Below are 12,353 nucleotides of genomic sequence, written 5' to 3'. Positions count from 1 at the left end.
GGCTGGACATTTAGCGAGAAGAAATGACAATAGGTGGCCCACTAGAATTACACTGTGGTATCCAAGAGGCGTCAAGATACCAAGACGACGTCCAAATTTAAGATGGGACTATGACATAAGAAAACAAACCGGTACAGCATAACACAGAACAGCGAATTTTAGACAATCGTGGGCACAAATGGAGGACGACTATTTAAGGGAGGCTGCACCATAATCGCCAGAATATGATGAGAATTATAATTATGATGATGATGATAATATGAGTACAATGGACTATGGGAGTATTTTTGATATTTTACAATTTTGTTACAGACATGGCATCTGTAGATGATTTTAAGATTATTATTGTTCGAAATTTCTATGGAAAAAACACGAAGGTTTACCTTAAGCTTTAGAAGATATTCAGGATAATAACCTTATAAAAGGAAATTTGACACTACTTAAAGAAGTTGTAGGAGAAATTGCAGTTTATTGCTCTTCAGGTGAAGACGAAGACTTAGAGGATGTACTTTTGGCAATGCGGTTAAAAATATTACGAGAACAAGTCTTAAGGCCCGCAATGGACAAACTTTTGTACAAATAACAGTATGGTATGAACATCAGGGTGGAATGAGCGGTTTGAAATCGTTAAACATGAATTGCAAGACTTAAATGAAGTTAAGATATTTGACAAATTATTCACTGACGACATAATTGATAACATAGTTACGCAAACTAATTTATATTCTTCTCAATGCAACCATCATAGTTTTTTTGTATCTAAGGCAGATATACAAACAATTTTAGGTGTATTATTACTAATAGGATATCACCAACTAGCCAGTAAAAGAATGTACCGGAGTCTTTCCGAAGATTTAAATGTGCCTTGTGTTTGTGCATCTATGTTTAGAAATATATTTCTAGATATAAAGCAATAAATTTACTTCAATGATAATACAGCATTACCAGCACATGAAAAATGGCAAAAGATCGACCTCTGCTAACACGACTAAATCAGAATTACAGACAGTGAGATATTTTTTATGAACATTTATGTGTTGATGAATCTATGTTTAAATTTTTTGGAAGACATACCAATAATCAATTTATAAAAAGAAATCCCATTAGATTTGGCTACAAAAATTGGTTGCTATGAAGTGCCAATGGTTATTGTTATGCCGTAGATACTTATTGTGGAGACAAAAATATTAATAAGAAAAGTAGCCTACCATTAAGGTCACAAGTAGTTCTGGATATGTTAGACCACATCGCTTGCCCATTAAATCACACATTATTTTTTGATAACTTTTTTACAAGTTACGCTCTGTTGGAGAAATTAAAAAGAATAGGAATTAGAGCTACTGAAACTGTAAGAGACAATGGAACAAAAAAATGTTCTCTCATCATCATCCAGCCTCAAGAGTCCACTGCTGAAACAATTAAAAAAACAACACAGCGGTTATTATAAAAATCAATATAACAAGGCTCAAGCTATATTATTTGTAAGATGAAAGCAAGCAAATTACGACTCTATGGAACCTGCTAGCACAAATTAAACGATGGTCAACAACTGCTGCTAAGGCAAAAGTGGATGTTTCTCAACCTGCTTTATATAAAAATTATAAAAGTTCATGGGTGGTGTAGACTTACAAGATCATCAACTAAACAGTTGTTACCGGATCGAAATAAAATAAAAAATGATGGTGGGTTGTTTTTAATAATCTTATAAACTGATGAATGACTGTTGTAAAAAAATGGAGATTGTATCAGCTGGCTAAAGATCAACAAAGTAGTCTTCTTGATTTTCAAAGAGTACTTGTACGACATGATTTAGGTTGTAATGCCAAATCAATGTATATGAAATCTAGACCTTTTGGAAATATTCTGCTTGCCGTAAGGAAACATGAAGGAGGACACTTTCCAAAAAAAAAACTTATTAAATAATTAAGGTGTGCTCAGTGTCATCAAATAGCCAGATGAAGTTGTGAAAAGTATAATATAATTATTTGTATTGAGACTGTTTTAAAACTTTTTATTTAAATAAATTTTTTCTGTTACTTCATTATTGATTAAGACGCTGTAGTGCCCAATGTACTCATTTAGGTACATATCTATATCTAAGTAATTCTATTTTTTTTTAATATAGTTACATTTGGAAGTTTTGTTCCAAATAATATTACTAATAAATACCTAAAGCAAAATATATTAATTCTAAAACTCAGTAATCGTGGGCGCTAATGGGTTAAAACGCCATCTGCAAATTGCAAACTTGTAGATGCGTACAGTCTTTGGAAAGAAAATATTAAGTGCTTGTTAACTAAAATTTGAATACCCATTATTTATTTTTAAATAAACCAATTTACAATAGTTTATACAGAACTAAGAAAAACAAGTGTTTTTGATCCAAATTACAATAAAATACTACTTTATACCTGTAATAATTATCGATATGTCTAAAACACAAGAATACGAAACCAGTGAAAGAAGGGTCTAAGAAAAATCACAGCTATATCGATCCATATTCTACGATACCAAGTCTTTCTTCGGCTCATCCCGTATACAAAGTTGCGTTTATGCAAAAACGTATAAAGCAAATTAAACTTCATGCGATATTATGCTCTAGAGATTAATATGTATGTATATCGTTTTTACGACTGATAATTATTGTGTTTGTCGTCTTTTTTTCTGCTATAATTTTAATTATTTCAATTTCGTAGGCGTTAAGGTCATTACTGGCATACTGGAGACGATGGTCTGCCTTCTTGATTTTAATTATTAACTAACTTATTAAAGGAAAATAAAACGCCGTTGCTGTTATGTACGTGTGGGAAATTACAATATTTGCGTAATTTAGTTGGTCGAAGTGTCACTCAGTTTGGATTTCAAATCGGATTGGGAACACGAGAAGCTCTTGTTGCCTTAAATGTGTTAACACAACGATACAGAAATATGAATATGTACGTTTTATTGATCATGGAAAAGCATTTGACTGCGTTAAACATCAAAAGATGATCGAAATTCTGAAAACAATTGGTATTAACGAACAAGACTTGCAAATTATCTTAGAACTATATTGGCACCAAACGGCAACAGTTGAAAAAGAGCACACAACAACCGAAGATATAAAAATCCGACGACGAAGATTGGAAAATGTTTCCAAAACTAAAATTCTAGAATGTTTAAAGATACCAATAAATCGAACGAGAGGGGAAAAAATCATGAACATGAAAACATTTTTTACAAGTTCACACCTTAGTCTAGAGCTCAGAACCCGCATGATTAGAAGATCAGTAGCAAGACGCCAGAACTCATGTCTGAAATACCTGAGGAGGTGGTCTACTCATCCGCACAAATCTTTCGTGCAGCAGTTTCCAAAGCTACAATTGCCTTGTGGAAGGCCAACCTTTGAAAGAAGACGGCGTAATAAGAAGAAGAGATCCCAAATTAACTTCGCAGCCTCAAAAGGTATGATGGTTGTTAGCACAATGTTATTTCTCCCACATAAAAACACACAACGTTACGTGAATATCGTCCGATGGACTCACCTAGAACCAAATCGATAAGAGGTATAAGAGCGAAGAGGTACAAGACACACCTATTTAAAGATAAACAAACGTTGAAAAGGCTGGGTGCTTAAGGACCCGCCAGCATTCTTCCTTGGCCTAAAGGAAATTTAAATTCAAATCTTGAAAAATTTAGAATTTAAAGAAATAGTAGTTGTGTCCGACTCAGTGTCAAATACCTATATGATCATTAATGTGTTTACCCTTATCTATACCAAATTTGAGTGACAACGCTTGTATAAGCGTTTAGTAGGTACCAAACACATATCTAGAATAAAGAGTGAAACATATAAATACAGCATATGCGAGTCTAATATAAAACACTTTTAGAAACTAGGTTATTACAAAAATAATTGCTATACTTTCTTACCCATAAATTGTTATATGTATATTGGAAATGCACTATTAAAACTTATATAAAATGTTTCAAACTGGAATACCCGAATTCCTTTCGAATCACAGCAATCGTACCACAAACTCAATGTCAAAGCAAACTCGTTTTTATTCCATTCGACAACAGGGACTGACAGTCACTTATTAAAACATCATTCACATTTTAAACTGACAACAAATAACAAATCCGCATAATTTCCATGTTATTCGTTAAACTAATTATTTTACGGGTGCACCAAGGCTGTACCGGACATCATTTTGACGAAAAAAGGAATACAAGTGAATTGCTACGAGCTTCCGATTGATTAATTGTCGGTATTGTTGCGTCGTGCACACCGTTTTCTAAAATAACATACATATCTACAGACGATTTGTTGTACAAAGAGGTAGGTTGTAGTGACGGTACACGCGACAAAAATTATTATGCGTTAAATTACAAAGATTCCTTTAGATCTGATCGTAGGAGGAATTCCCAAATTGGTTGACCTAGATGATCAATATAGAAAAGTTGTGTATAATTTATTTTAATAAATAAACTGTTGCAATGAAATTTTTTTTCTATTATAGAATCTATTATAGATCAATATGAATACCAAATGAAGTTTGTCTATTGATATTCATCACAATAAAATAAAAATTACCGTCATTTGTCAGGTCATGGTTGAATCTGTTTCAATATCCGTTTATGGTTTATTACTTTCTTTATCATTCTGCTTGCCTTTATGTACATATGAGGTTGATATTTTCGATTAGATTTCTCCAGATGTTTCTATCTTGGATCATACACATATTAACTATCTTTACAGACTGTCTGTTATCTGATATGTTTTAAACCAGTTCTTTTGTGCCTTCTTTTAATCTTTCCAAAACTCGACACACAGCAACTCTTAGTCTTAGGTGATTCTAATTGTGACCTTGAAATTGCTATAACCAAAGTAACTGGCCGTTTAATGCCATTTAATTCAACAAAGCGATAGCAGCTTTTGCTAAAAGATTTAATATTTTACACATTTCGTATAGCCCAGAGGACAGAAAACGATATTATTAAATCGTTTTCGTTCACGGTCACCAAATCAGGTGGCACCTCTGTACGCTAACCACTGCAGTGGTCAAGTTTTTAGAAGACTTCGTTGGACTTTCCGAGTTTGAATAGCCCGAGTGCCTGACGAAGCAGGGATGCTGAAATGAGTCATAACACTCTATTGATACCGAGAGTATGGGAAGTTTAACGAATTTGTCCTCCTAGGCCATTTAATTCATATATATATATATATATATATATATATATATATATATATATATATATATATATATATATATATATATATATTACACAACTAGTCACACGATCAACCTAGGCAAACAAAATCAAACGGTGGAGATTCCTAAAAGAATCCGAAATCCGAATGACTTGGACAGCAGTAGTTGAAAACTCAGTGTTGTGATGAAAAACCAAAAAGATAGGAATAAATCTAAAGAAAAGGGTATTCAACAGTTGTATCGTACCAGTTATGACCGATGGAATGGAGACCGTGAGAGAACATACACGCAATGAGGACGTGCGAAGCAGGAAGAACGTGAAAGATGTAATTGGAAGAATTGCGCAAATGAAATGGAGATGGGTAGAACACGTGACACGACAAGACAACGAAAGATGGACGAGAAACACTGTACATTGTAGACCACACGAGCACAGTTATAGTAGAGGAAGAACACAAAAATGGTGACTACACGACATCAAAGCAAAAGTAATAGAGAGTTCAGTGTAGCTGGAGAACTCATGGGGAGGCCTTTGACCATGAGTAGATGAAAACAGGCTAAAGAAGAAGAAAGAGAGGAGAAGATATGGTAAAAAACTGATTGATTTGGTTGGTCATTTACTGTTGGACATCTTGGAAAATACTATTAAAATGTACCGAGAATGCAACCAACTGGCCATGAGTCTAGTCGTAGAGGCTTTAAATAACTAACTTCTGCTTTAAGTGCCCTCTCCAATACTGTAGATTGACCAATCTTTTCTCCATTTATAGACATAGTGTATTAAATTTGTCTTCTCGTTGAATGTATTTGAAATAATCAACTTTACGTATTTTATCGTAACGGTACAATGCAGTATCGAAGGACCCGATATAATACTCAAACAAAACACCAAATGTAACGAATGTATCACATTTAAAGACTCTAGGGCTTCAAGAAAAAGAAAATGCATAAGAATATAAAAAAAGGCCTGTTGAGAAAAAATTCGATGGAACCTATGTACTAAGTTTAAAGATTACATGACTTCATTTAAAAGTAATCGCACGGACGGATAATGACGTTTTTCAAGAAGGACATGTCGGGGTCTAAGTAACTCTTCAAAGCAAAGCAATGCTTTTTTAAAAATTGGTTAACGCACCCACATAATATGAATATAGTTTATCTTAATGAGTCATAATCAATTATAAGCGTATGAATTCCTCTGAAGATATATGTGTTATGTATCAAGTGTACTTAGATAAAGAAATACTCAACACTATAGAGAAAAGAATAATGAGCTACTTTGGTCACATACTAAGAAACGAGAAATACGAATTGATGCGGCTGATCATACAAGGGAAGGTGGAAGGCAAAAGAGGACCGGGGAGAAGACGCACGTCCTGGCTGAAGAATCTGAGACAATGGAGTGGGAAAACGTCAATAGAACTTTTCAGAACGGCTGCTTCTTCTTCTTAAGGTGCCGTGCATTTCTGCGTAGGCGTCCACCGTACATCGTCTTGTCAGGTGAGATGTTAAATGGTCAGGATTAAATAATTCTGTTTTTAGCAGCATTGCGAAGTATTTCACAGCTGTGGATTTCTGTCCATTGTCGAATATTGCGCAGCCATGACATTTTTTTACGTCCCAGACCTCTCCTACCCTCTATCTTCCTTTCGAGTATCAGTTGCTGAAAAGTATATCTTTTTCCTCGTAATATGTGTCCCAAGTATGCAGTCTTCTTACTTTTTACATAACTAAAAAGTTCCCTATCCTGTAATCCCGCTCTTCTGAGTACTTCCTCATTTCTGACCCTGTCCGTCCATGATATTCTAAGCATTCGACGCAGGCACCACATTTCAAACACTTCAAGTTTGTTAATGGAACTGGCCTTTAACGTCCATGCTTCCATTCCGTACAAGAGAACAGGCCCCACGTAACACTTAAGCATCTTGTATCGGAGGTTGAAGTCCAATTTGCGATCAGTCAGAAACTTACGAAGCCTCAAAAAAGCATTTCTGGCTTGTTCAACTCTGCTCTTTATTTCATTCTCGGGGTCCCAACCCTCGTTCAACAAACAACCCAAGTATTTAAATTGCCTGACCTGTTCGATTTCTTCTCCAGAGACATATATCTTTGCGTTGGGGTAATCATTTCTACTTATAATCATTGTTTTTGTCTTCTTGATATTTATTTTCAAACCCCGAGCTTCACTTGCAAGAGTTAGATCATTTAAAAGGCATTGAAGATCTTCGATGTTATCTGCCACTATGGCTGTATCATCGGCATACCTGATGTTATTAATAAATATGCCGTTAACTTTAATACCCTTATTAGAGTCTGCCACTGCTTCTGCGAAGGCTTTTTCTACGTATAAATTGAACAGCATTGGAGACAGTATACAACCTTGCCTTACTCCTTTTTTTAATGGAGAAATCTTCTGTTTCATTGAAATTTTGAAGACGTACTGTGGCTGTCTGGTTCCAATACAGATTGGCGATAATTCTTATATCCTTGTCGTCCAATCCCAACACTTGTAGGTATTTTATCATCAATTCGTGTTTTACATTATCGAATGCTTTTTCATAATCGATGAAACAGACAAAAATATCCTTTCTTTGATCTAAACGGCTAGAAGGTCTAGATCTAAAGGATCTAGAACGGCTGCAGATAGAGTCAAATGGGCCATAATGATCGCCAATGTCCTTAGGGATGGGGCACGTTAAGAAGAAGATCAAGTGTACACATATATACGGGACCTACAGTTTAAGGTCGATTCGGGCTAAATATAAAGGAGCTGTATTAGACAGATTACGACTTCCTGTTTGTCAGGGCTTTTGAAACAGTGACTGTATTTTGTAGTGAGCATCGAACCCACATCATTCGGCACCAAAGGCGTATACACTCACCTTTGAACTACCTAGACCACACGAATATAGCCGCAATTTATAATAAAAAAATAATTAATTCAGTAGGAGGCAGTGAGACGTAATTATATAACAAAGTGAATTAAAATGAACATTAAAAAATAATAATCTTTATACTTACATGTAACAACCATTAGCAGTTAATATTTTAATACAATCATAAAAATCACATAACAGTTTTTGTAGTATATAATCAAATAATTAATACCGCAATTTGTATTAAAGTTTATTATTTTTCTTCATTGTTTCATTGACATTTTATATAAAATAAAATAAAAAAACGTCATTAACTTAAAAGTGGACAACATTTTAACAATATTTCAAAGTTAAATCCTTATTCAAATTTATTTATGTATAGAAAACTTTATTTCCAGACTAATGGAAACTGAGTTACTTGGTTCGTCACACAAAGATCGTAGAGAAAGTTCTATTGGAAGCCGTGAACCAAAAAACTGACACTACATAAAAAAAAATTAACTCTGATACGCTGCTGAGGCCCAGACATAAACAATGCTCAACTTTCTGGTCACCTAAATTCGACAGTTCAAGAGAAAACATAAAAAAATGAAGTTATTTTTAAAAATTTTTTTTCTAAACGGTGGAGAGCATATCACCAAGACAATGTACAAAATACTTGTAATATTTGGTCTAAGGAGCAAATGCCTGAGGAATCGAGCTTAGGCTTAATATGCCCTTTACACAAAAAGGGGAACCTTTACAGCATACAAGTATTGTCAAACATATGTCATGAGAGATTGAAGCGTTCCTAGAAGAATATCAGCTAGGTTTCAGACGTGGACGTTCTCAGATTAACCAGATCTTCATACTAGGACATATTATAAAAAAGCGCAAGAGTTTAATACAGATATGTACCATCTTTTTCTCGATTTTAAAGCGGCATATGACAGTGTCATAAGACCAAGTCTTTACAACGCTATGAATGAGTTAGGAATTCCAAGAAAAGTCATATGAATGATACATTTGACGATGATCAAGATGCTATCAGCAGTAAAAATTCAGACCGACTCGTTAACAACATTTAAAAAAATAGGTGGTCAAGGCAGAGAGGCGCTAGCGTGTCAGCTTTTTAAGATAGCCTTTTAGAAAGTCGTACGAGGCGCTAATTTAGATAGCATGGGAACTATATTTAATAGACCAGTCCAAATTCTAGAACCACAGAAATCCTAACCGAGCTCAATAACGAATGGAATTACATATAAATCAGAATAAAACCAAATTTATGCCGACTAACCTGGAAATGTTAACTCAGATCTAATTGTTAATGACCAAAACTTCGAAGTGGGAAAAGAGCTCATATATCTAGGGACATTGGTTAACCTCAATAATAACACATCAGGGGAAATAAAGAGGAAAATTAAAATTTCAAATAGGTGATATCAAAGTACTTAGCTAACAAATGTATGTCTCAAAAAACTCGTATAATACTGTATAAAACACATATAGTCCTCGTTCTCACATATCGATCAAAGGCAGTAGCGCACCTAGAATTTGCCTCCAAAGGGGGGGGGGTGTTTTTTTGTTGGTCACCAAAATTTTTTTTATGATGTTACCTCCATTTTGAGTCCTTAAAATGTGTAAGTAACAGTGTCGGAATAGGGTCCTGGGGGAGGGGGGGTTTAACCCCCCAAAGCCCCCCCCCTGGGTGCGCCACTGATCGAAGGAATGGACCCTAAACAAAAGGCAAATCCTCTCAATTGATTTTTTAAAGAAAGATCTGTAAAAACCGAATATGAAAGCGTAGATATAACTTGGATATAAACTGGAAAATAGAAGCAAGGGACAAAGCAGAATGGCGCAGACAGCTTAAGAAGGTCGAGGCAGTTTAAGAGCTGTAGGACTATCTATCAAAAAACCGAATTTTGCATAAAAGTAGTTGTTTTGTCTCTTAATCGATAATATATTATTGGTCTATTGACTATAGCCGTATGGGCCAGTGTACTCACTTCAATATGTGTAAATGTTTTAAATCCAAAATAACTGTGTGCATTAAGTTACGATAAGTCAGTGGATTGGGCCGGCCGATGAATGAGTAGTACGATAAGAAATGGAAACTTACGGCTCTTTATCACCCATTCTATTGATCCCTACCAGAAGGCGTTAAAATCCTAGAAAACCTATAACGCTCACAGTAAGTGTTATCTTAAGAATATTGTTCCGAAAAGTTTGAGATTAAACCAAGATAAAAACTAAAAGTGAAACTGGAACAAACCATGAAGTGGAGATATCCAGGAGTGGCTAGTATACCTGTTAAATACAAAGCACGTGGTGTTCGTGTGTATTAAGGTATAAAAAATGCTTATTAAAAGCTTAACATTTTTATTTTAAAGAAGATCTTTTCGGAATTGAATCATTCCATCATCAGTTTAATAAAAAGTTGTTAAAAACATTGTATTGCCACATAAAAATATTGGAAGGACATCGGTATTAAAAAACAATCCTCATGGTATTTATAAAGGTAAATGCAATAGACTGTTAACTTTGTTGATTAATAAAAACTGAAAATGGGGGCATCTTACATGACCCCCTGTAGCTGGTGAGGTTTTATCGACTTACATTACCTCTGATCTGTGCTGGAGTCTAGGGCTAACTCCAATGTTTTTATGCAAAGCATGTGGTGTTCGTGTGTATTAAGGTATAAAAAATGCTTATTAAAAGCTTAAAATTTTTATTTTAAAGAAGATCTTTTCGGAATTGAATCATTCCATCATCAGTTTAATAAAAAGTTGTTAAAAACATTGTATGGCCACATAAAAACATTGGATGGACATCAGTATTAAAAAACAATCCTCATAGTATTTATAAAGGTAAATGCAATAGACTGTTAACTTTGTTGATTAATAAAAACTGAAAATGGGGGCATCTTACATGACCCCCTGTAGCTGGTGAGGTTTTATCAACTTACATTACCTCTGATCTGTGCTGGAGTCTAGGGCTAACTCAAGATAAAAACAGTTGTACATGTAACCCACCTAGCAATATTAAGAACAATAATTCAAAATATGTATATGGTGACAACGACTTCAAAACATTATTAGAAATTTTATTTTAAGAAATTTATTCTAAAAGATGTTTTAAAAAGAGCATAAACATTCATAAAATTCTAACTTACGGTGATGCCTGTCGCCAAATGTTTTTGGAACAAAAACTTTTCCATTTATTTCGAACTTGTCACATGCATTTAACAATCTGATAACAACTAATAACTACAATATGAAGTAATAATTGAATGGACACAGAAATTACAGCCGAGCGTGGGAAAAATGTGTTTTTGTTGGTGTAATAATTTCTTTTAATAAACCTAATATTACCCTTAAGAATGATTTAATGACGAGTTATTGGAATGATAACCTTGGTCTTTCGTATTTTTTTGTATATAAACAATCGCTACATCAGTTTAATTGGCATAATATGCACTAGATCATAACTATATATTAATTAGCGTGGTTAAAATTGTTTGGGAGGTTTTGGACGAAGGATCAATTATGGTGATATAAATCTGCCAGTGGCGTCGTATTATCATTTAACCCCCAAGAAAAAAAAAACAGTAAAAGAAGTTCCAAAATGCCTGGTAATCTGCTAACCTTAACCAAAAGAAATGCTAGATCAAGGTTACTAAGGAATCCAGCAGAAAAGCAGTCGGCAATAGAAGAAGAAGAAGGAATTCAGATTGAATCAGGATGTCAACACAATAATAAAACTTCATATTGTTCTGAAGCTATTTTCTTGTTGCATGTTAGATTAATTACTATTTAAATGGGAATAAGCCACAATTAAAGGTTAAGTACGTTTATTGATGTTTCAATTTCCACTTCGGAAATCGTTCTCAAAATACAAACATTAGTAAATTGATAAATAAATTGATAATAAATTGGTTCTCTTTCTTCTTACTTTGTATGCATTCTGGTATTTTTAGTGAATTTTAGCCCATCTATCATTTTTTTAATATGTCTTAAACAAGTATTCTCATAGGTCAAGTGTCGAATTTTCCTCGTCCTTCGACAAAGGACTAGGTGGCGAACTTTATATTTCCCCTTTCTTTTAGTAACAAAGTCTGTTATTTTTATTGGTACGTTTCAATTCGCATTTTTTTCTCTAAATATACCCCCATCCCAGATCTGTAGACCCACGTCCCAAATCTCACTGTTGTGTCCCTCAAAAACGCTGGTTTGCAAGGTGAACATACTTTCATCTGGATTTGCTATTTCTCTTTCAATCCCCTACTTTCAATCCCCACCTA

General features: G+C 34.3%; 1 protein-coding gene across 9 annotated transcripts in view; it reads right to left on the bottom strand.

The window, feature by feature from the left end:
- mtd (TLD domain-containing protein mustard) overlaps nt 1-12,353 on the bottom strand; it is a 916,705-nt gene that overhangs the window by 116,148 nt on the left and 788,204 nt on the right. Inside the window, exon 1 of one of the 9 annotated variants that reach the window (XM_072540753.1) lies at nt 3,913-4,208. The exons of the other annotated variants lie outside the window; for them this stretch is intronic. The gene's annotated coding sequence lies outside the window, so the exon portion shown is untranslated. Of the gene's footprint in view, nt 1-3,912; nt 4,209-12,353 lie in introns of those variants that run through there. 9 annotated transcript variants of the gene reach the window in all.

Source organism: Diabrotica undecimpunctata, chromosome 8 (genome assembly GCF_040954645.1).
Source record: "Diabrotica undecimpunctata isolate CICGRU chromosome 8, icDiaUnde3, whole genome shotgun sequence".
NCBI lineage: Eukaryota > Metazoa > Arthropoda > Insecta > Coleoptera > Chrysomelidae > Diabrotica > Diabrotica undecimpunctata.
This window is presented reverse-complemented; position numbering and strand designations above follow the sequence as displayed.